The sequence below is a fragment of the Coffea arabica genome, chromosome 10c (assembly GCF_036785885.1).
Source record: "Coffea arabica cultivar ET-39 chromosome 10c, Coffea Arabica ET-39 HiFi, whole genome shotgun sequence".
NCBI lineage: Eukaryota > Viridiplantae > Streptophyta > Magnoliopsida > Gentianales > Rubiaceae > Coffea > Coffea arabica.
The window spans coordinates 36734227-36761407 of record NC_092329.1 but is presented as its reverse complement, the minus strand read 5'-3'; the positions used below and the strand labels follow the sequence as shown (position 1 = coordinate 36761407).

The window sequence follows — 27181 nt, the reverse complement described above, 5'->3', positions numbered from 1 at the left end:
GGCCTTGGCTTAAAACATGAAAGCTGTAGGTATTGATGTTTTAAAGGTTCCTGTAAAATTTCAGGTCAATTGGAGTAGTGTGGAGTGAGAAAAGTCGGAAATGCTGAGACTGGTCTGGGAAGGGGTGCTGCGAACAGGGTTGCCTTTTCACTCAATTTGACCGTGCCTTTTCACCCTGATCCTCACCGAATTAGATTTTGGCCAAAACATGAAAGTTGTAGCCAAGGCTATAAATTAGTTGCCTGTAAATTTCGGCTTGATCCGACCACAGTAGCATGTTAAATGAACGAAATACCCTTGACTGTTTTTGAAACCTGTTTCGCGCCCAGATTTCTGTTTTCGTGTAGTCTTCCATTTTCGATCATGAAAATGCACGATTTGGCCTTTGAGGTCTTCTGATGAAATGTATCTTGATGTATTAGCTACCGTATGCCTTTGGAATTTCTGGATTTGGACTTGTAGAGCCTGAGTTATGATGTTTCCGCTAGAATGCGTTTTGGTGAATCTGTTTTACGTTTTTGATATAATATCTTTCCTTTTTGACCTCTTTGCACTCGAAACTGGGTTGAGTGACCTTCTGTAATATTGTAGCCCTGTCTCTTAGCTTCGAAACGGTGGATCTTCCACCTTCATCCGACAATCGTATTGCATTTGGTACCATTACCGCAAAATGACGTCAAAAGCTATTTTTCTGGTTTTGAGCTTAACCTTCATTTCCGGACTTTTTCCTAGCTTGAATTGTACTTGTACTACTTGGAGATTATTGAACGGCTATTGAATGAATTTATTTGTGTGACTTTGGGACTGGCTGAGGAAATAATGAAGCCTTGACGGCTGGAAAAGTAAGCAAATTTAGGGGAAGTGCTGTCCGAAGTTTTAAAGGGTTTGATTGCTTTGAGTTTGTGATCTAAGACTTGGTTTTGGGCAAGGCAATGTTATATGATGGATTGTTTTTGAGCCATGGAGGTGAGTGACTTCAAACTATTTCTGAAGTTATTTATGAACCGTTTCCTGCATTATTTACCTTTAAACTGTTTCCAAAATTACTTTTGAACTGTTTTCTTGCATATCATGCGTGCTTGCATGTGAGTGTTCCTTATTTGCTATATTTTCTTGACTTCATGACTTGTATCATTGATTGATAACGTGTTAAGTGCTTTGAATGATTTCCAAAACGAGCTTTCTAGGCGAGTGTGTACTTTATCGCACTCGACCTAAATAGCTGTGCAATTTTCAAGGATTTAATTATTTAAATGCTAGTTGCGCATAATGTAAGCCTTTTGGGCTGAACTGGCCATTGCCTCTTGTTACCGGTCGTCTCGAGCCAGAAACGGTCTCGGTCGGGCGATTAGGGACTTGGGTGAACGTTTGGTATACTCGAGTATTACCCTTGTAGGTTGGTGGAGGTTGGTGGAGTTTGGTGAATGAAATGAATGACCAAATGAGCGAGGGGTTTATTTATAAAAGAAAAGAAAATGCATTTTTCAAAAGTTTGAAGGAAGGAGGAAATGTCAGGAGAACGAACTTATCTTTTTCATGAATGTTACTATCGCTTTCCATTGTAAATGTTTCTTGAATTATTGATAGTCCATATTTACTGTTTTGCAAATGTTGTAGTTGTTTCTGGACTTATCATTTGATTTATGACATCATTGATATATGACATCATTGAAATGAACTATTATGAAACCTATTTGATTACTGATTTTTCTGGTTACTCGCAGAGCTTCTAGCTCGTCCCAAAAAAATATTTTTCCCCCTCCACAGGGCTCAAGGCGAAGGAAGGACTTGTTGTGCTGATTCACGTGAATGGATGGCTTATATTTTGTACAATTTGGATTTGGAATCATTTTATGCATAGTTGGAAATTGTTTTCGCTTCGCTTATGACAAGTAATTATTGGAGACTTGGATGTGTAATTGTGGGAACATTTGATGTAATATTTGAGATTTATATTGTAATATATTTGAGGATTGTAGTGATCGACTGAGTCCCGGCGGGAGCTGGGCAGGCGGCCCGCCGAACCCTTTGGTTCGCCTTAAGGGGAGGTGGGGCCGTCACAGTTGGTATCAGAGCTTAGGCTTTCGATCTCTGTAGTGTATCCTAGGCTTGAAGTTTAGGATGCCGGACTGTGGGTTTGGTTTGCAATATTAGTGATTCTTGCGGGATATCTCGACTTGATTGGTACAAGATGGAATGTCGAGGACGACATTCTTTTAAGGAGGGGAGATTGTGACGCCCCAAAAACTAGGAGTATGAGAAACCGAAAATTTTTATATATTTTCTCGACATTATTTTCTTTTATTGTCTCTAGGTCTGTGTTTTTCAATATATTAATTTTTTTAGACATTTCTACAAGGAAATATAGTTTCCAAATCATTTTCTTGATCCAAGTTAATCCACGTTAATTTTGAAGTGTGTTTTGAACGTGGGACCCGCAAGTGCGGTAAATGCATTATATTTTTGACAACTTGTTAGAATTTTGTATTAAGTGATATTATTGTATAAGGTGTAAAGATATTTGTATTGGAGAGACAAAAAGATAAGTTTTAAACCTAAAGGTGACAAGTGTCACCATCTAATTTACTCTTGACTTTGACCATTTGACTTTACCTTTACCTTTACCAAATAAATATCAAAAATTGACCAAAAATAAGCTCTTATTTGAAGCTCTCTTGGCCGACTTTCTTTCTCAAAGAAAGGAAGAAAACTCTCCACAATTTTGGTCTCTAATCTTGCTCAATCTCTCAAATCAACCGTTTAATCTTGCATTTGTTCCATAAAACTTCTTCTATCAGTGTTTATGAGTTGTTTGGTGGAGTTATTTGGAAGGTTAAGGTGCCTAGTTGTTCTCTCTCTTCTATTGCTAAGGTGAGTGGTGATTGAACTTCCTCCTACACTTAATGAAGCTTAAGTTATGCCTAGTCGGAGTTAAAGTGCTGAAATTTGTGGTTTATTTCTTGGTTTGAGATGAATTGGTGAAGTTTTTAATTTATTGATCATTTTTATGGTTTAATTTGATCATGATGGTTGGAAATGATGTTTAATAACTCTAGTAGGTGTAAATGATTGGTAATTGCATCCAATTTTGGGTTTGGAAGGAATTTGAGAAAGTTAGGGTTTTATATCCCCAATTCTGTCCGGTTTTGTATCTCATGGTTAGAGGCCGAATTGGCCTTGTATTAAAAAGCTGTAGGTATTGATGTTTTAAAGGTGCCTGTAAAATTTGAGGTCAATTGGAGTAGTGCGGAGTGAGAAAAGTCGGAAATACTGAGACTGGTCTGGGAAGGGGTGCTGCGAACAGGGTTGCCTTTTCACTCAATTTGACCATGACTTTTCACCCTGATCCTCACCGAATTAGATTTTGGCCAAAACATGAAAGTTGTAGCCAAGGCTATAAAATAGTTGCCTGTAAATGTTCAGCTTGATCCGACCACCGTAGTATGTGAAATGACCGAAATACCCTTGACTATTTTTGAAACCTGTTTCGCGCCCAGATTTCTGTTTTCGTGTAGTCTTCCATTTTCGATCATGAAAATGCATGATTTGGCCTTTGAGGTCTTCTGATGAAATGTAGCTTGATGTATTAGCTACCATATGCCTTTGGAATTTCTAGATTTGGACTTGTAGATCCTGAGTTATGATGTTTCCGCTAGAATGCGTTTTGGTGAATCTGTTTTACGTTTTTGATATAATATCTTGCCTTTTTGACCTGTTTGCACTCGAAACTGGGTTGAGTGACCTTCTGCAATATTGTAGCCCTGTCTCTTAGCTTCGAAACGGTGGGTCTTCCACCTTCATCCGACAATCGTAGCGCATTTGGTACCATTACCGCAAAATGACGTCAAAAGCTATTTTTCTGGTTTTGAGCTTAACCTTCATTTCCGGACTTTTCCCTAGCTTGAATTGTACTTGTACTACTTGGAGCTTATTGAACAGCTATTGAATGAATTTATTTGTGTGACTTTGGGACTGGCTGAGGAAAAAATGAAGCCTTGACCGCTGGAAAATTAAGCAAATTTAGGGGAAGTGCTGTCCGAAGTTTTAAAGGGTTTGATTGCTTTGAGTTTGTGATCTAAGACTTGGATTTGAGCAAGGCAATGTTATATGATGGATGGTTTCTGAGCCATGGAGGTGAGTGACTTCAAACTATTTCTGAAGTTATTTATGAACCGTTTCCTGCATTATTTACCTTTAAACTGTTTCCAAAGTTACTTTTGAACTGTTTTCTTGCATATCATGCGTGCTTGCATGTGAGTGTTCCTTGTTTGCTATATTTTCTTGACTTCATGACTTGTATCATTGATTGATAACGTGTTAAGTGCTTTGAATGATTTCCAAAACGAGCTTTCTAGGCGAGTGTGTACTTTATCGCACTCGACCTAAATAGCTGTGCAATTTTCAAGGATTTAATTATTGAAATGCTAGTTGCGCATGATGTAAGCCTTTTGGGCTGAACTGGCCATTGCCCCTTGTTACCGATCATCTCGAGCCAGAAACGGTCTCGGTCGGGCGATTAGGGACTTGGGTGAACGTTTGGTATACTCGAGTATTACCTTTGTAGGTTGGTGGAGGTTGGTGGAGTTTGGTGAATGAAATGAATGACCAAATGAGCGAGGGGTTTATTTATAAAAAAAAAGAAAATGCATTTTTCAAAAGTTTGAAGGAAGGAGGAAATGTCAGGAGAACGAACTTATCTTTTTCATGAATGTTACAATCGCTTTCCATTGTAAATGTTTCTTGAATTATTGATACTCCATATTTATTGTTTTGCAAATGTTGTAGTTGTTTCTGGACTTATCATTTGATTTATGACATCATTGATATATGACATCATTGAAATGAACTATTGTGAAACCTATTTGATTACTGATTTTTCTGGTTACTCGCTGAGCTTCTAGCTCACCCCAAAAAAATATTTTTTCCCCCTCCACAGGGCTCAAGGCGAAGGAAGGACTTGTTGTGCTTATTCACGTGAATGGATGGCTTATATTTTGTACAATTTGGATTTGGAATCATTTTATGTATAGTTGGAAATTGTTTTCGCTTCGCTTATGACAAGTAATTATTGGAGACTTGGATGTGTAATTGTGGGAACATTTGATGTAATATTTGAGATTTATATTGTAATATATTTGAGGATTGTAGTGATCGACTGAGTCCCGGCGAGAGTTGGGCAGGCGGCCCGCCGAACCCTTTGGTTCACCTTAGGGGGAGGTGGGGCCGTCACAAACCACCCTCCTCCTTTAATTGATGCTTAAATCATGCTTAGTGGTAGTAGAAGATGCAAGTTTATGGATTAATTCTTGATTTGTGGTTGAAATGATCATGTTTTATTATTTTTGGGGATTTTTCTGTTTTAAAATAAGCATGATTGTGTGGCTATCTATGATGTTTGGAAATGGTCTATAATGACTTAAGGAGGTGGGAAAAGTGATTAATTGCAACCAATCTCTGGTTTGGAAGAAATTTCAGAAAACTAGGGTTCTTGAGGGAGCATTCTATCCGAAATTTTAGGTCCTAGATAGAGGCCGAATTGGCCTTGACTTAAAACATGAAAGTTGTAGGGAATCCCATTTTATAGGTGGCTACAAAATTTTAGGTCAACCGGAGTAGTGTAGAATGAGATAAGTCGAAATTACTATTGCTGTTTTGGTTTTACCTGAATTGGAGAATTGCGCCTGTAATTGGTTGTTTTGGCTGGAATTGCTTCTGAATTAGTTGTTGAGGCCTTCTGATGAAATTTATCCCTGTTTCTTAGCTTTCAACTTGTTTTGGAATTTCTGGATTTGGACTTGTAGAGCCTGAGTTATGATGTTTCCGCTAGAATGTGTTTTGGTGAATCTGTTTTACGTTTTTGATGTAGTATCTTGCATTTTTGACCTGTTTGCACTCAAAACTGGGTTGAGTGACCTTCTGTGATGTTGTAGCCCTGTCCTTTAGCTTCGAGATGGTGGGTCTTGTACCCTCATACGATAATCGTAGTGAAATTGGTGCCATTACCGCAAAATGAGGACAAAAACTGTTTTTTCAGGGCCAAAGTTAATTGCATTTCCGAATTTTCTGGTTTCCTTTAATGTTTGTGTATGCTTAGGGAACCCTGTTTTTGTAGTATATAGAATTGGTTTATGACTTGTAATCGAGTCTTATTGTGTTCATTTGAATAGTTTAGGGCTTGACTTTCATATTCGGTTATTTCCTAGCTAAATTTTGTACTTGAATGCCATTAAGCCTAGTGAACGGCTTTTGGGAATGAGATTATTTTTGTATGAGATGTTGGGACTGATTTGAGGAAATAATGAAGCCATGATGGCTGGAAAATAGGTAAACACAAGGGATATGCTGCCGAAATTTTACTTGAATGCTAGTTGGATTTACTTGTGTTTTGAGCGAAGGGCTTTTGGGTTGTTTGAGCCTAGGTCTTCAATTGTTTTCCTTGGATTATTTTAGGGTTTATTGGTGATTAAAGCTCTCTTTTGGGAGGTATCTGCACTGACCCTGGTGAGTGTACTACTCACTTGTGTGTTACTATATGGCTTTGAATGTAACTTGCTTGAAGTGAATTGAATGTGACTTGATTGCAGTGAAAGTGTACTTTATCACTCTCACTTATATGCCTTATATCATTGTTGTCATGTTATTGTAATGTTATATGAAATGAAAGTACTCGACTTGGTTTCGATTGGGCGAGTATCCAACGACTACAAATGTTATCAATGAGCTCAACCCCATTGGTAGTTGATTGAATCGAGCCGGCGAGGGCTTGGTCGTGCCAATTAATGAACCTTGGGTAAAGTTATATGGAATCTTGTAGTTGTAGACACCAAATTTTTGGTGTAATTTCATTTACTATTTATTTTTAGTTTTTTTATTTGTCGTGTTAGTTTTATTCGATTTTTAGTTTTTAGTTTATAGTTTTATTTTTATTTTTAAGTTTTTAGCATAGAATTTCTTGAAATGAAAAAAAAGAGAGAAAAAGGAAAAATCATGAAAAATGAAAAAAAAAGAAAAATCATAAAAAAAAAGAAAAAAAAGAAAAGGAAAAGGGAAAAATAGCAATTTTGTTTTATTCATTTCTGTTTAATTTATCTTTTATTTTTGTTTGGTTCATTTAGAAAAAACGAAAAAGGGGAAAACGATGAAAATGGAAAATGAAAAATGGGGGAAATGGGATTTTACACTTTGTTGTTTCTAGTTTTTATTTTTTCATCCAATGTTAATTAAGTTGTTTATTATTATTATTATTATTATTATTATTTATTTTTATTTTAATTAATCTTAAAAAAAAAGAGAAATGCGGCATGAAAGCTGCGTATTGCCGCAGCTTGCAAGAAAGGGCTCATCGCAGCCCCTTATCTGCAAAATATAGAAGAGTGTTTAAGGGTTTTAGGGTAGAGGATTCCCATATAAAATAGGAAAAGAAAGGCAGCCGACAGAGGGAGTTTGAGGGGGGAGATGATGTGAGAACCCTCATTTTTTTAAAAATATAATTTCCCCAAACTACATGCCTTGCACCAAGATTTAAACCACCTCTTATATGCCTAGCATTATATTTTACAATGTGTTACAACAAATTCCTTGTATTGACTCTCACTTTAAAATATAATTTCCCCAAATTATTTGCCTTATCCTAGGATTTAAATCATATATTATATGTCCTTACATTATATTTTCTAGGTGTTATAATAATTTTCATGCATTACACTTCATTCCTTTTTACTTGTAATAAAACATTTTTTCTTGAGTTGATTTTAATTATACACCACTTGCATTTTACCAAGTGTCTTTATATTAGTGGTAGAGATCTTACATGTAGGATTATAGGTGTTAAAGAATGATTGGTACACTTGGAAAGGTTAGTTAGAGGTGTTAAAGAATGATTGGTGCACTTGGAAAGGTTAGTTAGAAGTGTTAAAGAATGATTGGTGCATTTGGAAAGGCTAAGACACCATTAGTCAAAGATTAAGAAAGAATGGGACAAGTAAGTGGACATGTGGCAAAACCTTAGCCAAGTATCTTGTTGGAACCAAGATTAGAAGATTATTTAAACTAGCCAAAGCCTTTTTTTTTTTCTTGAGTGTTGGCTGAATTTCGGCTCAAGGAAGAGAGAGAGAGAGAGAGAGAGAGAGAGCTCCCAAATCAGGTTTTCTTACCTAAACAAATCAAAGACCAAAATTCAAGAGAAGAATTTAGGGTTTGCAAGGAAGCTTTCTTTGTTTTTGGTGTTGAATTCCAACCTTGGAGCTTCTACTTGGTGGATTTCTTGGTGATTTGAAAACCTTGTAAGTAAGGCAAGTATTCTTTAATTTGGGGTTTTTATGTGTTAGATTATCTACTATAAGCTCTAATCATGAATTGCAAGTTATTGTGGTTGGAATTGGAAGTTAACCCCTTGAATTAAACAAGTAGTGGATGAATTGTTTGTATGCACACCAAGTGTTTGATGAAATGTTCAACCCTTATTCATGTATGTTTATGAGGTATTGATATGCTTTAAAACCCTATATGGTCAGATGTAATACTTGAGATATGCAAAAAGTGAAAATAATGAGAAGAGTGAAAGTTGGGAAAGAATTAAGTGTGCTGACCGAAATTTGTCCAGCTTGCTTTCTGAATTTTGCCCTGATATTGCATGCATATTTTGGCTACAAATGTGAGTGATATATGTTGGTTTATGTGTGTAGAGGTTGTCTACAAAAAATTAGCCAATTTGGTTGAGTAAATTTTGAGTTACAAGCAAAGGAACAAAACTGGACAAGGTCCAGAATTTTCTGTCCAGCAATCTTGTCAAGGCCATAACGTTTTACTCACTGATCGGAATTGAGTGCCGTTTGTGGCATTTGAAAGTAGACTCCTAGAGTTTTAAAACGGTACCAAGCTCACTTTCTGGTTCGTCTTGAACGATCCGTGGCGAGTCGTGGAATTTGACTGCCTGGGCGGTACTGTTCATCCGTGGCAGTCCAGAAATTTCATTTGGTCTCTTAATTTGGAGCTACTTATGTTGGGATTTTGGAAATGGTTTCTTCTAGACAAATTTAGCCTTATGAACCTAGTTTCCAACGCAACTGACAAAACCTACTTCCGACTCTCCTACAATGAGCCGTGACCGTTTTCCCGAGACTGGCCGGCCGACACTGTTCAAACCGAAAATGAAACCTTTGAATTTAAATGAAACCTTTCTTTACCAAGCAATCATATGAACACTAAACATGTATTTTCATGAACTTTTACTATACTTTGGACCTCATTTACATGAAGGATTAAGTAGATTATCTTAGTTACTTAGCTTCTTCATGAACCTATAATTTAGTGAGAAACGAATCTTATTGTTATCATTTTCATTCGTTGCCCTAGGATCGGGAAACGGAGGTGACTGTAACTGAATCATTTGAAGTTGATAATGACTTTTGTTTGACAGGTGAGTGTTCCACGACCTGCTACTTGTTATGTGGGATACTTGTATATGTGAAAACCTTGATGTGCTATTGACTGAGCCAAGCACTGTTTTAATTAAAGTTGGAAGCGAGTGTGTACTTTATCGCACTCGACCTTCCTTGATTTCCACTGAGGCTCTATATATTGTTACACTGTGATGTGAAATTTTAATTGTGACTATGAATGAGTTGTTAGGGTGATATCCCTTCAACTACTGTTACTGTTTTGGTACCCAACCTCATAGGTGAGTCGGTTGTATCGAGCCAGCAAGGGCTTGGTCGAGAAGGCCGATAAACCTTGAGAACTATTTATTGTTCACTGGAAATTGAATCTTGCTTGGAGGTTCCTGGTGAAGCATAGCCGTTGTGCTGCTTGTTGTGTTGTCCAGCACCACCAGTGATAAAATCCTCGGCTTGATACTGTTTCATTGGAATCCTTGAGCATTGGAACTCGGATTCCTGGTATACTCGAGTATTACCAAACTACTGTTTATGGAGTGCGGGCCCGGTGGGGGGTAGATTGGTGAACGGAGACTGGTGAAAGTGGTGTTCTACGGACCCTTTTATACTGTGCATACAAATGTTGACGGAGTGTCAACAGGAGGCAATTATGATCAAGCTCAAGTGGATCTTTGGCTTTTGAAAGCCACCCGTATCCTTGAATTGAACTGTGATTAAACTGTTATCCTACTGTGTGATATTTATTTGATTATTTCTGTGCTCTTATTTGGCTATGTGCTTACTTGTTTTACTTGGAACCTCACTGAGTTTTAGCTCACCCCATTCCCTTTGTTTTCCTTAACAGATCGGGGATGGATTTGATCAAGAGCTTTCTTAGCTTGACATTGTTTTGGACTGGTATTTGAGATTATAACCTTTTGCTTAAGTAGACCTTACTTTTGACTCCTGTAAGCTTAAACCTATAAGTTCGACTCATGTTATGTAAGTTTATGCGTGGAGTGGTAAGTTGACATTTGGCTATATGTATACTAAGCTTTTGGATTGTTGGTGAAGTGATTATGTTTTATTTAGGGTTACGCTCCAAAGCATGGAAAATATTTCCTCTGCTTCATTTGAGTTATTAGTACTTTGATCGACTGAGCCCCGGCAAGAGTTGGGCAGGCAGTCCGCTGATACCCTAGGGTTCGCCCTAGGGTGAGGTGGGGCTGTCACAGTTGGTATCAGAGCTTAGGCTTTAGATCTTTGTAGAGTATCCTAGACTTAAATGTTTAGGATGCCGGACTGTGTGATTGGTTTGAAAGTTGAGTGATTGCTAGTAGGAACTTACCGATGATTAAGTATCAAATCAGGCCCGGAGAAGCTAGAGCCTATTAAAGCCCATCTAACCGCTACAGGCGTTGCAAGTGCCATCATACTTATATCTACCCTAATGAAGTAGTGTTGGTCGTGGTGAAGGGGCGGAAAGTTGCCATAAGGGACAACGCTAGGCTTGAATCTGAAGTGAATCAACTGAAGGAAACTATTAAAATGCGAGCCGATCGAATTAAGGAGCACAAGTATGATATGGTTGAAGGCCATGAAAGGATTGATGATCTGTGTGCGTAGTTTGGAGAAACTCAGGAGCGTATGGTTAAGGGGGCAATGAAAGTGAGGAATAGAGTTGAATCGATTCTGAACATTTGCAATGACTTACTTGGAGATGTGTACGATGAGGCTTCCCACATTGGAGGCGAGGCAGGAGCAGAACCTGCCCAGATTGAGGGGTCAGCTAGTCTTGCGGTGGATTAAGCCTCCACTTCTAGGCTACTATTTTGGGTGATTTTGACTACTATACATAGAACGGATAGGGGATGTAGTGACTTGGTGGTTGTACAGCTTTCTTTTGATTACATGCACTAGGTTTTTGCTTAATATGACTGTACGACTATATCTGTACTTTTGAGGCTCGTACTTACTACTTTTGGTCTTGTTATCTTGTAAATGACTGCCATGAGCCTTTGAATGTATAGTACTTGATTGTTGACTGTTGATTTTTGACTTTGGACTATTGACTTTGAATTTTGACTTTGATAATTGACTTTGACTTTTGACCTTTGACCTGACTTTTGATTTTTGGCTATGACTTTATTTTGGTATCGCATTCAAATTACTTTGCATTTTACTCGCCTATCGTGACTCTGATTTCCCTTTTATTTAGTGTTTTAGAATGAATAAGTATCTGTTATGTATCGACGCGTACTAACCCATTAGTTATAATACTTAAGGCCCTAGACTAGTGAGTAATAATGGAGACTAGATGACAGTATAGTAGGGGCCATGAGTGTGGATCTAGGTAGGTCCAAGAATAAGAGGAGGAATAAAGGTCTGTAATCAATTAGAACCAAGGACCCGAATGTGGAGAAGAAGTCCAGGTAGCTACAGCTATCAATTGTATGACTGATCTAATGTTTACTGGCCCGTTTGGTTGACCATCGAGGTCAAGTATCGGGTAACTAGTAAAGGAACCTTGAAGTAAGTGAAGATAGGGCCCTGAGACGATTCCAAAGTTCGCTTCCCTTAAATTTCTTAGAGGACCAGATTCCAAAGCTGCCGAGAACTGGTTTGAAAGAATGGAAGATATTTTGCTGTTTCACGTGGTCCCTGCGCGGAGTGAGTTTGGGGTCAAGTGGTGTTTTTGGGCGTAAGCTATGAATCATGACTATTATAAGTATAAACCCTTATCAGTGTCCTTGGGAGAAATAGGTATGTACGTCGGGTAGGAATCCCTAATACGGGTGATTTACTCTTGGGACCGGCTGGCTCAAGTTGTGAATTGTCTTATTGTGGATTCTTATACTTGAGTACCAAAAGTGGAGAGCACTGGAATAATGGTCTGTATCTTGATTGCACCTGAGATAAATTTTAATGGTAAAAATCAAGGCGCGAAAGATTCTAACACCTGACCTAGTTAATGGACTGATTGAGGGAATGGATCTCGGAAGTTATCATGGACTAATCTAGAAATAGTCTGTTAGGATTTCTATAGACGGTGGCTAAATTATAGTGTACGTCGAGCGATTTGCACTAAAGACCTATTTCCCTCTCCTATGACTGTGAAGACTTGATAAGTGTTTATTTTGAATATGAGGTGGTTTGATTGCAACTATATGGATATTTCTACCCCTCTTGTGATATTCTTTCCTATACTTCCTTAACAACTATCCACTAATGTCTAAGTATGGACTTGACTCGATTATTATCGTGGTGAGATCGTGAGTTTTGGAATTATGCATGGGGATTTGAGAAAAGAATTGGATTCTATACTTGTATACAAAAGCTTGAGATAGGGTGTGAAACTTTTGAGATACGAAGTACACTTTAGGATTTCATTATGTACATAAGTGATAAGAATATTCCTTATGTTAAACTCCCCAAATAAGAATGAGTGGCATAATATTTTGAGATGTTGCCCTACCTGTATTCTACTTCCTTGTCTATCTCATTTGAAAATAGCTAAGTTTAATTCCTCGTGGTTAGATTGGAAGTGAATGAGCTCAAAAGTTATATGACTAGAGTTTCCAATTGTATATAGTTACTTATTCTGCTCCTTTGATTTGCCTGGCAAGCTATCATCGAGTTAAGTGAATTGGTGAGATGACAAATATGACTGATCTGCATAAGAAAATAGAGATTATTCGAATGGAAGTAGAGTTCCAAAAGAGATTAGCTGAGTACTGGAAAGGATGATGGGAACAAGAATACTTGGAGAAAATTGAACCACTGCACCAGAACATAGAATTGAAAAAAGAAATACGAAGGGATTCTAGAAGAGGTGCGGAATGAGTTTGAATTAGTGCATTTGCCTAATCGAATAGCATCTTAAGACATTCCTAGTCAAAGTTAGCCATTTAGTGAGATTTTGCCTAAAATAGTTGTAATCATTGAACTATGCGTAGTGAAATTTTTATGTAGTAAGCTGTATTCTCGTTAGGAATAGTGAACTTGATACCTGCTATTTTAATAAGTGTTATTAAAAAAATTGGTTGTTGGGCAGTATTGGATCCTTGCCCATGAATCTATCCCTATATTTTAGTCTTTAAGTTAAGCAAAAATTTTTCGTTTGTCATTCGAAAGGAAGAAATTATTCAATGGATAGTGTATGGGTTTGAGAGCTAGCAAGAATAGTAGCCAAGTTTTAACTCTTCTTTTACGAAGGTTAAAGTTTATGTCACATTTTTCACCTCGACTAAATCAAAGGGTTGACCAAATTGTTTTCATTTTCCTCTTGCTCGGCCGAACAAATGGAGAAGAAAAACCAAAGAGAGACCTTCAACTCTGACCTCAAATTTGTACTTGAATCTTGAGTTTCAACCAACTAATTTGCAAACTACTCTATGGAAATGATAACTAAGGTAGATTTCAAGGTATTGGTAGGGTGATTTTGCAGGAAGAAACTCTAAGTTTTCATCTTTCTTGAGGTTACAGGGTACCTTTGATAATAAACTTTCCTCTACTTTAAATATATGCAAACTGGTGGTTTACTGTTTCAATTTCGGTTGTTTTATGAGAAAATATCATGGTTTGAAGTTGTGTCATGAAATTTTCAGTTTTATGGTACTTTTCTGTCCACACATGATACTTAAGTGTTGGCCATGGTTTGGTAGTTTTGTTATGTGAAATATCTAGCTTTTATATGCTAGTTTGACTTGCCTAAAGAAACTTCTAGCTTGTGATTAGGAATTTCAGCTTAAGGTTTCATTTTCTAACTTGAATAGGTGACAGTTATATGCTTGATGTAGTGAGTTGTTGGCTTGATATTTATATGCTTGAGTTGAAGCTATTTCATGGGAAGAATAAAGCCTTGAATGGGCTGGAAAAGTTAGTAAACACAAAGAAAGTGCCGCTGAAAATTTTTCCGCGGGGAACCTTGGAAAGTTTTACGAGATCCGTTATATCTTGATGTAGAAAAGTTAAAAAATTGAGTTTCATTTATTATGTTTAAAACTAGGTTCAGAATATCAGTATTGTTTTCAATTCCCATGAATATCTACGATTTTTCAAAGTTGACTGAAATTGTATACCTGTTCTGTCTGTTACTGGGTGAAGCAGCAACTTTAGGTTGGAATTTGACTGACTTGTGGATTGGATCTTACAACGGTACCTTCTAGAAGGTTGTAACAATTTGAATCTATATTCCGACGGTATAAAGTTTATAAGTTTTGGACATAAGAATCTCGAGATATGACTTTCAAATGAGATCACGTAATATTGGAAAATTCCTATTTTCTTAGGATTATTCCTACTTACATTTTCAACTTTAAGATTGGAGTTGGTAAACTATTTTGAGGTTGGTTTATGAGTGGATTGAGGCTTAAATAAAAGGAAAATGAGTTCTTCAAATCATTTTAGATCAAAAGGTCAGACAGTTTACAACTTTGCATTTTGAACGTCTTTTCTACTTTCCCCAAACGTTTGGCTATAAGTGATACTTGTCTGCTCTAAATGACTTTTGCAACATTGATTAGTAAGGACATGAGGATTATTCCTCGATTAGAACAAGCTAGTATTATATTTTGATAGGTTATACGAGTATGAAACTTGTAAATTGATACATGTTCTAAATAAAGATTTGGAGCCTCAATTCCTACATAATGCGGCTTTATATTGCTGGTCTTTTACTAAAGCATGTGCTCACAGGACTCGAGAGAGGTAAAAAGGATATTCACCGAAAATATTTTGAACTACTCAGTAATCAAGCTGAGAATTTCGAGGGCGAAATTCTTTAAGGGGGAGAGAGTGTGAGAACCCTCATTTTTTTAAAAATATAATTTCCCCAAACTACATGCCTTGCACCAAGATTTAAACCACCTCTTATATGCCTAGCATTATATTTTACAATGTGTTACAACAAATTCCTTGTATTGACTCTCACTTTAAAATATAATTTCCCCAAATTATTTGCCTTATCCTAGGATTTAAATCATATATTATATGTCCTTACATTATATTTTCTAGGTGTTATAATAATTTTCATGCATTACACTTCATTCCTTTTTACTTGTAATAAAACATTTTTTCTTGAGTTGATTTTAATTATACACCACTTGCATTTTACCAAGTGTCTTTATATTAGTGGTAGAGATCTTACATGTAGGATTATAGGTGTTAAAGAATGATTGGTACACTTGGAAAGGTTAGTTAGAGGTGTTAAAGAATGATTGGTGCACTTGGAAAGGTTAGTTAGAAGTGTTAAAGAATGATTGGTGCATTTGGAAAGGCTAAGACACCATTAGTCAAAGATTAAGAAAGAATGGGACAAGTAAGTGGACATGTGGCAAAACCTTAGCCAAGTATCTTGTTGGAACCAAGATTAGAAGATTATTTAAACTAGCCAAAGCCTTTTTTTTTTTCTTGAGTGTTGGCTGAATTTCGGCTCAAGGAAGAGAGAGAGAGAGAGAGAGAGAGAGAGCTCCCAAATCAGGTTTTCTTACCTAAACAAATCAAAGACCAAAATTCAAGAGAAGAATTTAGGGTTTGCAAGGAAGCTTTCTTTGTTTTTGGTGTTGAATTCCAACCTTGGAGCTTCTACTTGGTGGATTTCTTGGTGATTTGAAAACCTTGTAAGTAAGGCAAGTATTCTTTAATTTGGGGTTTTTATGTGTTAGATTATCTACTATAAGCTCTAATCATGAATTGCAAGTTATTGTGGTTGGAATTGGAAGTTAACCCCTTGAATTAAACAAGTAGTGGATGAATTGTTTGTATGCACACCAAGTGTTTGATGAAATGTTCAACCCTTATTCATGTATGTTTATGAGGTATTGATATGCTTTAAAACCCTATATGGTCAGATGTAATACTTGAGATATGCAAAAAGTGAAAATAATGAGAAGAGTGAAAGTTGGGAAAGAATTAAGTGTGCTGACCGAAATTTGTCCAGCTTGCTTTCTGAATTTTGCCCTGATATTGCATGCATATTTTGGCTACAAATGTGAGTGATATATGTTGGTTTATGTGTGTAGAGGTTGTCTACAAAAAATTAGCCAATTTGGTTGAGTAAATTTTGAGTTACAAGCAAAGGAACAAAACTGGACAAGGTCCAGAATTTTCTGTCCAGCAATCTTGTCAAGGCCATAACGTTTTACTCACTGATCGGAATTGAGTGCCGTTTGTGGCATTTGAAAGTAGACTCCTAGAGTTTTAAAACGGTACCAAGCTCACTTTCTGGTTCGTCTTGAACGATCCGTGGCGAGTCGTGGAATTTGACTGCCTGGGCGGTACTGTTCATCCGTGGCAGTCCAGAAATTTCATTTGGTCTCTTAATTTGGAGCTACTTATGTTGGGATTTTGGAAATGGTTTCTTCTAGACAAATTTAGCCTTATGAACCTAGTTTCCAACGCAACTGACAAAACCTACTTCCGACTCTCCTACAATGAGCCGTGACCGTTTTCCCGAGACTGGCCGGCCGACACTGTTCAAACCGAAAATGAAACCTTTGAATTTAAATGAAACCTTTCTTTACCAAGCAATCATATGAACACTAAACATGTATTTTCATGAACTTTTACTATACTTTGGACCTCATTTACATGAAGGATTAAGTAGATTATCTTAGTTACTTAGCTTCTTCATGAACCTATAATTTAGTGAGAAACGAATCTTATTGTTATCATTTTCATTCGTTGCCCTAGGATCGGGAAACGGAGGTGACTGTAACTGAATCATTTGAAGTTGATAATGACTTTTGTTTGACAGGTGAGTGTTCCACGACCTGCTACTTGTTATGTGGGATACTTGTATATGTGAAAACCTTGATGTGCTATTGACTGAGCCAAGCACTGTTTTAATTAAAGTTGGAAGCGAGTGTGTACTTTATCGCACTCGACCTTCCTTGATTTCCACTGAGGCTCTATATATTGTTACACTGTGATGTGAAATTTTAATTGTGACTATGAATGAGTTGTTAGGGTGATATCCCTTCAACTACTGTTACTGTTTTGGTACCCAACCTCATAGGTGAGTCGGTTGTATCGAGCCAGCAAGGGCTTGGTCGAGAAGGCCGATAAACCTTGAGAACTATTTATTGTTCACTGGAAATTGAATCTTGCTTGGAGGTTCCTGGTGAAGCATAGCCGTTGTGCTGCTTGTTGTGTTGTCCAGCACCACCAGTGATAAAATCCTCGGCTTGATACTGTTTCATTGGAATCCTTGAGCATTGGAACTCGGATTCCTGGTATACTCGAGTATTACCAAACTACTGTTTATGGAGTGCGGGCCCGGTGTGGGGTAGATTGGTGAACGGAGACTGGTGAAAGTGGTGTTCTACGGACCCTTTTATACTGTGCATACAAATGTTGACGGAGTGTCAACAGGAGGCAATTATGATCAAGCTCAAGTGGATCTTTGGCTTTTGAAAGCCACCCGTATCCTTGAATTGAACTGTGATTAAACTGTTATCCTACTGTGTGATATTTATTTGATTATTTCTGTGCTCTTATTTGGCTATGTGCTTACTTGTTTTACTTGGAACCTCACTGAGTTTTAGCTCACCCCATTCCCTTTGTTTTCCTTAACAGATCGGGGATGGATTTGATCAAGAGCTTTCTTAGCTTGACATTGTTTTGGACTGGTATTTGAGATTATAACCTTTTGCTTAAGTAGACCTTACTTTTGACTCCTGTAAGCTTAAACCTATAAGTTCGACTCATGTTATGTAAGTTTATGCGTGGAGTGGTAAGTTGACATTTGGCTATATGTATACTAAGCTTTTGGATTGTTGGTGAAGTGATTATGTTTTATTTAGGGTTACGCTCCAAAGCATGGAAAATATTTCCTCTGCTTCATTTGAGTTATTAGTACTTTGATCGACTGAGCCCCGGCAAGAGTTGGGCAGGCAGTCCGCTGATACCCTAGGGTTCGCCCTAGGGTGAGGTGGGGCTGTCACAGATGATTCTAGAGAGGAGCTAGGTTTTGGGGCTGCAAAAACAGGAGAGAGAGAGAGAGCAGAATGACGGGGGGAGATAGCAAAAAGAAAAGAGAAACCAGAGGAAAAGGGAGGCGGCCGTAAGGTTACTGAGTAAGAAATCAGAAAAAAAAAATAGCAAGAGTGGAGGGCTAGATTAGAACTGAAAGGCAAAAACAGAGGGGGAGGTAACGAGTGAAAGAAAAACTCAGCACTTCCATCGTTGGTTTCTGTCATCTTTGTACGAGTTTTCACAGCAAGTCATCCATTGAAGATCCTGCCAAGCTGCTTCTTTTTTTGCTATCTAGGTATATTGATGCTTACTTCTTTTCTTTTTCGGTATGATATTGATGTTATTATGCTGCCATGCTTGTGTTTGATAGTTTCAAAAAAAAAAAATGGATTCAAAGCTCCCTGTATAGTCTGTCTGATGAAGCCGTGGGTCTGCTGTTTGATCGAAAGGCTTGGACTTTCTCCAACCTGATGAACTAAAGGCTGTATCTTTGGGCTTTGTTTGTGTAATCTGGATTTGTTAGAGTTTTTGGATTTCATGTGAAAGGTGCGCTGCAACAAGTGTCTCAGCTTGTTGCAGCAGCGTTTCCTTTCTTTGGTTGTCATAGCTGTGCTTTAGTTGATATGTTTGATTTGGTTTGATGCCTGACTGTGGTGCCGTGACAATATCCGCCTCTAAAATTGCATTTAGAGAGGTTTTTAGTTTCGGATTTTAGCAAATAAATTTGAGGGCTAATGAATTTTGATGATGGCTGTGGAAACTTGACAAATGTTTAGATATTTTTTCTGTTTAAGACTATCCTATGTTACCAATTCAAATCAGTTCAAATGTTTAGATGTTTGGGTTCCGTTTGCTAGTTCGAAGTGCTCGGTTTTTGATGGTCTTTTGTTGAAATTTCTGGACTGGTTCGATTTTCCTTTTGGTCTTGTTTGATCATGTCTTCATGCCTTTGCTGGCTGCATTTTGAAGCAGCAATCTGCGGTACAATAGTGAGCTGCAACAGGGTATCTGTTGTTGCAGCAACATTGCTAGATGTATCGTTTGGTTGTTTTAAAGTTTGAGCGGTTTAATTTCTGGGGTGGGTTCGTTGTCTCTGGGTTGCGTTTATTGGATAGTGGGCAAGAGTTGAAATGGTTTTTATCAAAGGTTCGGGGGTCTTCTTTCTCTTTGCTGGTGTCTTCCTCTGTTTCACACATTTTTGTTTTGGTGGCTGATATGGATAGTTCAGTTCATTCTCTTAATGTTAAATCCTGGTCAGCGTACGTTAGGAGGATGCGTAGGAAATTCTGTTCTTTGATTCAAGTTGAAGTTGCATGTCTTTGGTTTGTGGCCTAAAGTCATTCATCTACCTCATTAGAATGATTTGAGTTTGTGAATAAATTACTTTGCTCGCAACAAAAATGAATACTGCTGGTTTCCTTTGCTTGCTCCAGATTTGCATGCTCCTTTGTGAATAAGTTTTCCAGCCTTGACCGAAAGTTGTAGTTTGTATGCATGAGAAGCTTAACAGGATTTTGAGCATGGGTTTGTGATTTGAAATGCTTGAGTGCAGCTTCCATGCGAACTGCCTAAGCTCAAAAGATTTGTTTGCTGAAGTTTCAAACCTTTGATGTTTTGCTAATTTTTCTGTTTGAATGAAGTTGCTAATTTTTCTGTTTGTCTGAATAAAGTTGCTAAGTTTTCTGTTTGTTGGGTCTGAATGAAATTGGTTGGTTTGGAAAATTTGATCACGGTTGTGATTAAGAAGCTTGAGCTTGAGAAGAAAGTGCAGCAGTCTTCGGTTGCTAGAGTATGTGAAGTAATTGCAGAAACTTGTTTCATGGCTATTGCATAGAACTTGCATGTTTTTTCCTTCTAAGTTTCTACCTGTTGAGGTGATGGTAATGACATAGTTTGCATCTTAGTTAAAGCTATGTATGTGAACTTGAAATCTGATTTTTTTGGAAATAAGATGTGAGTTTGAGTTGGGTTTCGTTTGAGCAAGCATGAGAGAAAATGTTGCAGAAATAGATTTTCTTACGTGAGTTGCATGAGCTGCATGAAAAACCAAAAGAAAAATTGCACTTCGGCCCCCCAAGTCCCCTTTTGACTCACTATGGCCCAAGTACATTCCAATTTCTTGCAATTGAGTCCTAAATTAATTGCAATTGGAACCATGACATGACTCTCTCTTTGTTTTTGGACCCCTGAATTTCCTAAAATGTTTGAATTGGGTTTGGGTGATTGATTAATATTGCAATTGGGTCCTTGATAGTTGCTATTTTTGGGAATTTGATGGATCATTCCACTTTCTTGGTAATTATGCACTGTGTGATTTCATTTGAGTTGCAATTAGGGGAATTTTGGTGATTTTCCTTATACTTTACTATTCAATTGGTGCCTTGACCCCTTTTTTGTTTTGAAGCCATTTTTCCATCATTTGCTTACCATTGCGATGAGGTATAACTTTCTTTTATCTTTGTTTGTCTCTCTTATATGATCCAAGGTGCTAAGTGAATTGCATGTCTACTTTGCTTTCTTTACATTTCTTTAATTCCCTTCATTCCTTTCATTTACTTTTGCTTTATTAAGTTATTCTTTTAATGGGGTATGTGTACACCTCTTGGCTTGTAATAGATAGGGCTGTGGCGAGCAATTTGGTCCATTTTCCCCTTCCCTTTTTGTTTTAGTTAGTGAATGTAATAGGTTCATTAGTTTGGTTGCATGCCTACGTGTTAAGTGTTTAATCGCTTTATTAGGTCCTTGCATCTAGTCAAGCATGCTAAGTGTTATGTGCTACGTGTTTATAAGTGATTCACATGTCTACTCGCTTTTTATAATGTGGATGAATGGAATGGATGAATGTACGTTTCCACTAGTCCAACGCTAGTCGGAATTCATAGAATGGGCTAGTCCAACGCTAGACCCTTAGGGATTTCCCCTCGTTAGTACATGTTTGCATGTTCATTACATGTCATGCATTCTTTTTAGTTTTATCATTTTGCATGCCCCTCGAACCCCTTTTCCCTCCATTTTAGGATTTTTGCATTTCATGCTAGTTATAGGGTTCATTTGCTTGAGAGTCCCCTTAAATATGGGATATAGACGAGTGTGGCTTTTTCTAAGCCTTAGCACGCTTGTATTCCCTCTATAAAAGGGCAAATTGAGTCACGATTTAGGTCTCCCCGTACCCAATATGCATGAATTCCCTAGGCTCATACATTCTAAATCCACTCTATCATTACACTTTCACTTTCCCTCCCATTTGCACACGGGCATCTCTTTATCCCTTCACTTGCACCCGAACACTTTTATCATCACTTGCATACATGCACTTCATATTATCATTTCACATACCGTACCTTGCCCACTCACGTGCACATTTTCATTTACATATTTATTGTTTTTTATTACTTTTTCAAACTCATGTCCACACATTGCATACATGCATTCCATTCATTTGCATACCACTCGCATTATTCGTGACTTCTTCAAAGGATCATTATTGGGCTTCACAATTAATGTGATTGGCACCACTCAACCTTTGAAGAGAAATTTCCCCCAATACCCCTAGGTCTAGGGTTTGCATTCATGTAGTGCATCCAAATGTAATAAATTCTTTGGTTAAAACAAGAAAATCTTTGATTAAATCACGCAACTAGCCTTGGCTAGGTCGAAGGGGTGCCTTGGATTTCTATCCTTGCCTTCCCCTTCGTCAAATGTGACTCCCGAACCTTTTTCGTTGGTTTACGTGGACTAGGAGTCGTTTAAAAGGGGTTTCTTACTACTTTTCCTATTTTTCTTTAAAAATTCATTTTTTAGGTGACTTGGTACGCCTTAACTCATTACTAAGTGGCGACTCCGATTCTGATTTCAAAAACCCTTTTTAAACTACATTTTGGGTCAAATCGTCGCATTCTCAAACCCCCATTTAGACCCATTTTTCTTTTAAATCAAAACTCATTTTCCAATCACAAATTGAATCAAAAAATACATTTTTTAAACCATTTATTTATTTATCAAAAAATGGGGCGCGACAGTTGGCGACTCAACTGGGGATGTTCGAGAGTCCGAGCAAATTTGATTTAATCAATCTTTTTCTTCTTTTAATCTTTTCATATATCACATTTGGGTGTTTAGGATTGCATTTTTCCTTTTATTAGGATTTTGCATTTCACGCGTATCCAACTACTCTCTCGCTCACGAATGTATGATTGGTTGATTGGATGTATGTTTACTTGCTTACCTCGCGCTCGTATTGCATTTGGGGGGGTGTGTGTCACCTTAGAGCCTCACGTTGGTTCTTGATCCCTCCCCTCCAAACGAGCACTAGCATACGCGCATGCGCTTTAATTATTTTTACCCCTCATTTATTTTTCTTTTAGTGGCTTGTCACGCCACTCCACCCTATTAGGATTTTAGGCGACCCACTTGGACATGTGATCGTGACACGACGTGCGCGTAGCATGATCCGAGGGGTCACTCGATCTTCCGCTTTAAACTTTAGGTTAATGACCTATTAGTTTTTAGTCGAAGGTTGAGGATTCTTTTTAGATTCGCCCAGACGGGTAGCCGTAACACGACGTGTGCGTTGCAACGTCTGGGGAATCGCTCGAGCCACCGACAAGGGACCTTGGGAGTGATGACCCTTGGTTTTCAAGTCTGAAGGCTTGGGGACCTGAGCTTGTCGAGTCTAGATGCATTAGTGAACCCCAACCTCATGCATCCATTTTAGAATTGCCTAGGGTAGAGTCGACCTTACCCTATTAGGGACACCATGCACGAGGGGAGGGATCCCACCCTCTTTCCTTATTTCTTTGTTGCTTTTGTATCATCTAATTGTCCAACGTGTTATGTGATTATGTGTTGAACTAACGTTTCCTTGTTTCTTATCCTTCGCATTCACAAACGTTAGGAAATAAGAGGTCTGGCATGACCTCCTTTTAGGACCTACCCTTGTAGATAGGCTATTGCACGTTTGAAAATTGTGGTATATTTTGTTCATAAATTAATAATGCCATACCATTTTAGGCCTACCCTGGCAAATAAAGGGTTCCTTAGGTCACATTTCATTTCGAATTGCATTTTTTCTGTTTTGATAAAAATGGCATCATGCATAAACCTTAGAAAGGGAATGCCACATAGGGAATCCCGTGTTTAGGAATAAGCCACCTTGTGTCTCGGATACTTAATCCAGTGAGACTTGCACGTTTACATTTTGTACCATCCAAAGGGGTAGTGCACAAGGTAAGGTAGGATCCGATCATTTTCATAGAGTGACCTTTGGAATATGAGCGTCTAATAATCACTTTTTGGCCATTTTATCAAAGTTGGTAAAAATCCCTTGCGCAAAGGACATTAATTTGAAGAAATTCACAAATGATTCCTCTTGTTGAGACGATGAATAAATTGAGGCCAAATCGTGATTTTAGAAGGCTCATAGACTAATTTTTTTTGAAACCACCAATGGCCGGCCGATTCAATCGATCCATTTTGTCAATTCATAATCAATTTTGAATAAACCATCTTTTGACCAATTTACCCTTTTTAGGGTCATTCGGTCGATTTTGAATAAATCGTCATTTCATTTGACCAATTTACCCTTTTTAGGGTCTTTTGACCAATTTACCCTTTTTAGGGTCATTCGGTCGATTTTGAATAAATCGTCAATTCATTTGACCAATTTACCCTTTTTAGGGTCATTTGACCAATTCACCCTTTTCCGGGTCACCTGGTCGATTTTGAATAAATCGTCAATTCATTTGACCAATTTATCCTTTTTAGGGTCATTTGACCAATTTACCCTTTTCAGGGTCATCTGGTCAATTTTGAATAAATTCTCAATTTCATTCAATTCATTTGACCAAGTTCTTTTTTTTAGGACGATCCGGTCAATTTTGAATAAAATTCTCAATTTCATTCAATTCATTTGACCATGTTCTTTTTTTTAGGACGATCCGGTCAATTTTGAATAAAATTCTCAATTTCATTCAATTCATCCGATCAAGTTCCTTTTTTAGGATGATTCGGTCAATTTTGAGTAAGTTTTAAATTTCACTCAATTCATTTGACCCGTTTCCCTTTTTAGGGTAATCCGGTCGATTTTTAATAAATTGTCAATTTCATTTGACCAATTAGGGTTTCAATGTCGGATTTCAAAACTTAGTCGATTTTTGAGAAAACCATCCATTGCATCCAGCCATTTGATCAGTTGGGGTTTTGACCCGTGCTTCGCTGGAAAAATTTGGTCAACGAATTCCAATTTCTTCGATAGGAAGTTCGTCAAGGTCAAACCCGTGCGTTTTTGCAAAATCTTGTATTGATCAAAAGTGATCAATCCATTCGGACGTGGACCTCATTTTGCAAAAATTACTTTCACTCAATGAGTTGATCAGATCCATCAGGTATGGTATGGTGCCTACCCTAGAGGATTGCATTTTCATGCTAGGCCTACCCTTGGCACAAAAAGGGTTCCCCCATAGGACATGCATCCGAATTTTCTGGATATCTACTAACTCTTGCCTTTTTCTCTTTCTTTTCTTTATTTTTTATTATTGTAATAACTAAGCAAGGGTTAAATCTAAAGGCAATCTTTTCAAAAATTCTCAGGTAATATTTAAACATAGCTTCTCGTCAAAGCCCCATCATAACACGATCCCGTAGCCAAGCTCAGAGGAGTCGTGTAAACATGAGTTCACAACCGGAACAATCAGATAGGTCTGCTACTACCGCTCAACCCGAGACTATGAGTTTGGGGGTTCAGTTGACTGAGATGCTCACTAAGTTCGACAAGATGACCACTGAGATGGCGGCCCAAAGGAAATTGATTGACGAGCTAATCAACAGCGGAATTCAACCTGAACCTATACCCGTCAAGCAGGCAGAGCAAGAGCCATTCGTCATCCCTTCAACTCAAGTCACTGTTATTCCATCTTTACCTATTCCACCCGAAGGAACTTTCACATATCCCACCATACATTTGCCATACACTTGCCCTCCTGATCCTTCATTTTTCCCTGCTTACATGCAAGGTCCACAACCCCAACTTACTTCAAACATACCACCAGAGCTATATACTTTCTATCACACTGCTGCTGAGCCATTCCCACCAGACCACACTGCTCAAACCAAGCCAGAAATGGGGGAATCTTCCGCTCCCGTTGATATAAATCTGCTCAAACGCCTTGACCGTTTCGATGAATTTATAAGGAAAAGTCAGGGTTTAAACAAACAAGGAGTGCTGGACTATGATGAGCTTTGTCTCTTCCCGAATGTACAATTGCCTGAAGGGTTCAAAACCCCGAAGTTTAACAAGTATGATGGGACAGGCAATCCCAAGACACATCTCCGATTGTTCGCCAACAAGTTGGGTAGGCCAACAGATGATGAAAATCTGCCTTTGAGGCTATTCCCAGAAAGTCTGGAAGGGGATGCACTCGACTGGTATTCCAAGCTGAAACCCGAAGAAGCAAAGACCTGGCTTGACTTGTCCAATGCTTTTGTAAAGCAGTATGAGTATAATTGCGAGCTGGCTCCAACACGAACCACATTGGAAGGGACAAAGAGGCAGCCATCTGAAGATCACAAGACTTATGCCAAGAGGTGGAGGAAAATAGCTGCCAAAGTTGAGCCACCAATGACTGAGGACGAAATCATACGCACTTTCATTAAGGCACATGATCCGCCGTACTTTGAAGAAATTTTTCGCATGACTAGATGCTCATTTGCCGCCATTGTTAATAAGCTTGAGGAATTTGATGATTTCGTGAAGGCTGGAAAGATTGTAAATGTGTCTGCCCTCAAATCGCAGTTGGATGCTTTGCAAAGCCAAGGTAGTAATGGGAAGAAGCAATTCCAAAAGAAAGAGGGGGAAATCGCTTTTGCCTGGGATCAAAACCCTGTCTCAAAGCCCAGACCTCGACAATATCCTACCTACTCCAACCCTTACCCTTACTATTTAAACCTTCATCCTGTTTATCACACCAACACCAATCAACCTCGACCTCGCCCTAAATACACCAACTCGTCTATAGCCCCTTTTCAAATATCTCAGCCTAACTTTCAACAAGTTCGACTCCGACCTCCCTACAATCAACAATTTTCTCCACCAAATAGACATACCTACAACTATCCCCAACACACTAAAACCTACAATCAAAGCCGTACCCGAACATTCACCAACCTAGGCAGGCCTCTGGACCAATTGTATGAACAATTAAAGGCTGCCGGTAGAATTGGCATAATTCCCCCTCCAACTTACTCTCATGGCGCCCCTGCCGGATACAATCCTCAGTACACTTGCGCCTATCATTCGGGAGCACCCGGCCACCCAACCACTGATTGTAGAGCACTTAAGCATAAAGTGCAAGACATGATCGAGGCAGGGGAAATAGTGATTAGAGAAGGGCCAGAACAAGGACCAAATGTGGATAAGAACCCCCTGCCAGAGTACGATAACACCATTGGGGTTATTATGGACAATACGGAATTCAAGGAGCCTGCTAAAAACTCATCAAGTGAGGCTGAAGTGTTTGGAAATGACGCAGAATTTCCCGATATCCCTGAGGGATCAATTTCCAATTGGACAGCCGAATTTCTACCCATTCAGAAGGAGTTTCGGTAAACCTAAAGGGGGTTTGTCATTCATGCGAATTCATGAGGAAAAAACTTTTGCATCTAATTAGCTAATGAAAACATCTTTACTTTTGACCAAAATTTGCGCATGTAAATATTTTTACGTTTTCATTTCATTTCCGTTTGTTTTCAATCAAAGGTTTTATGAAAATGAACAAGTCATTCTTGTTATGTTATTTTGGTTTATTCGTTTGTTTATATTTCGGTCATATTGTTTG

The 27181-nt window shown here is 38.2% G+C and overlaps 1 pseudogene; it reads left to right on the top strand.

The window, feature by feature from the left end:
- Nucleotides 1-11183, top strand: part of LOC140015917 (ATP synthase subunit alpha, chloroplastic-like) — a 57721-nt pseudogene extending 46538 nt beyond the window's left edge.
- The last annotated feature ends 15998 nt before the right edge of the window (nucleotides 11184-27181 follow it).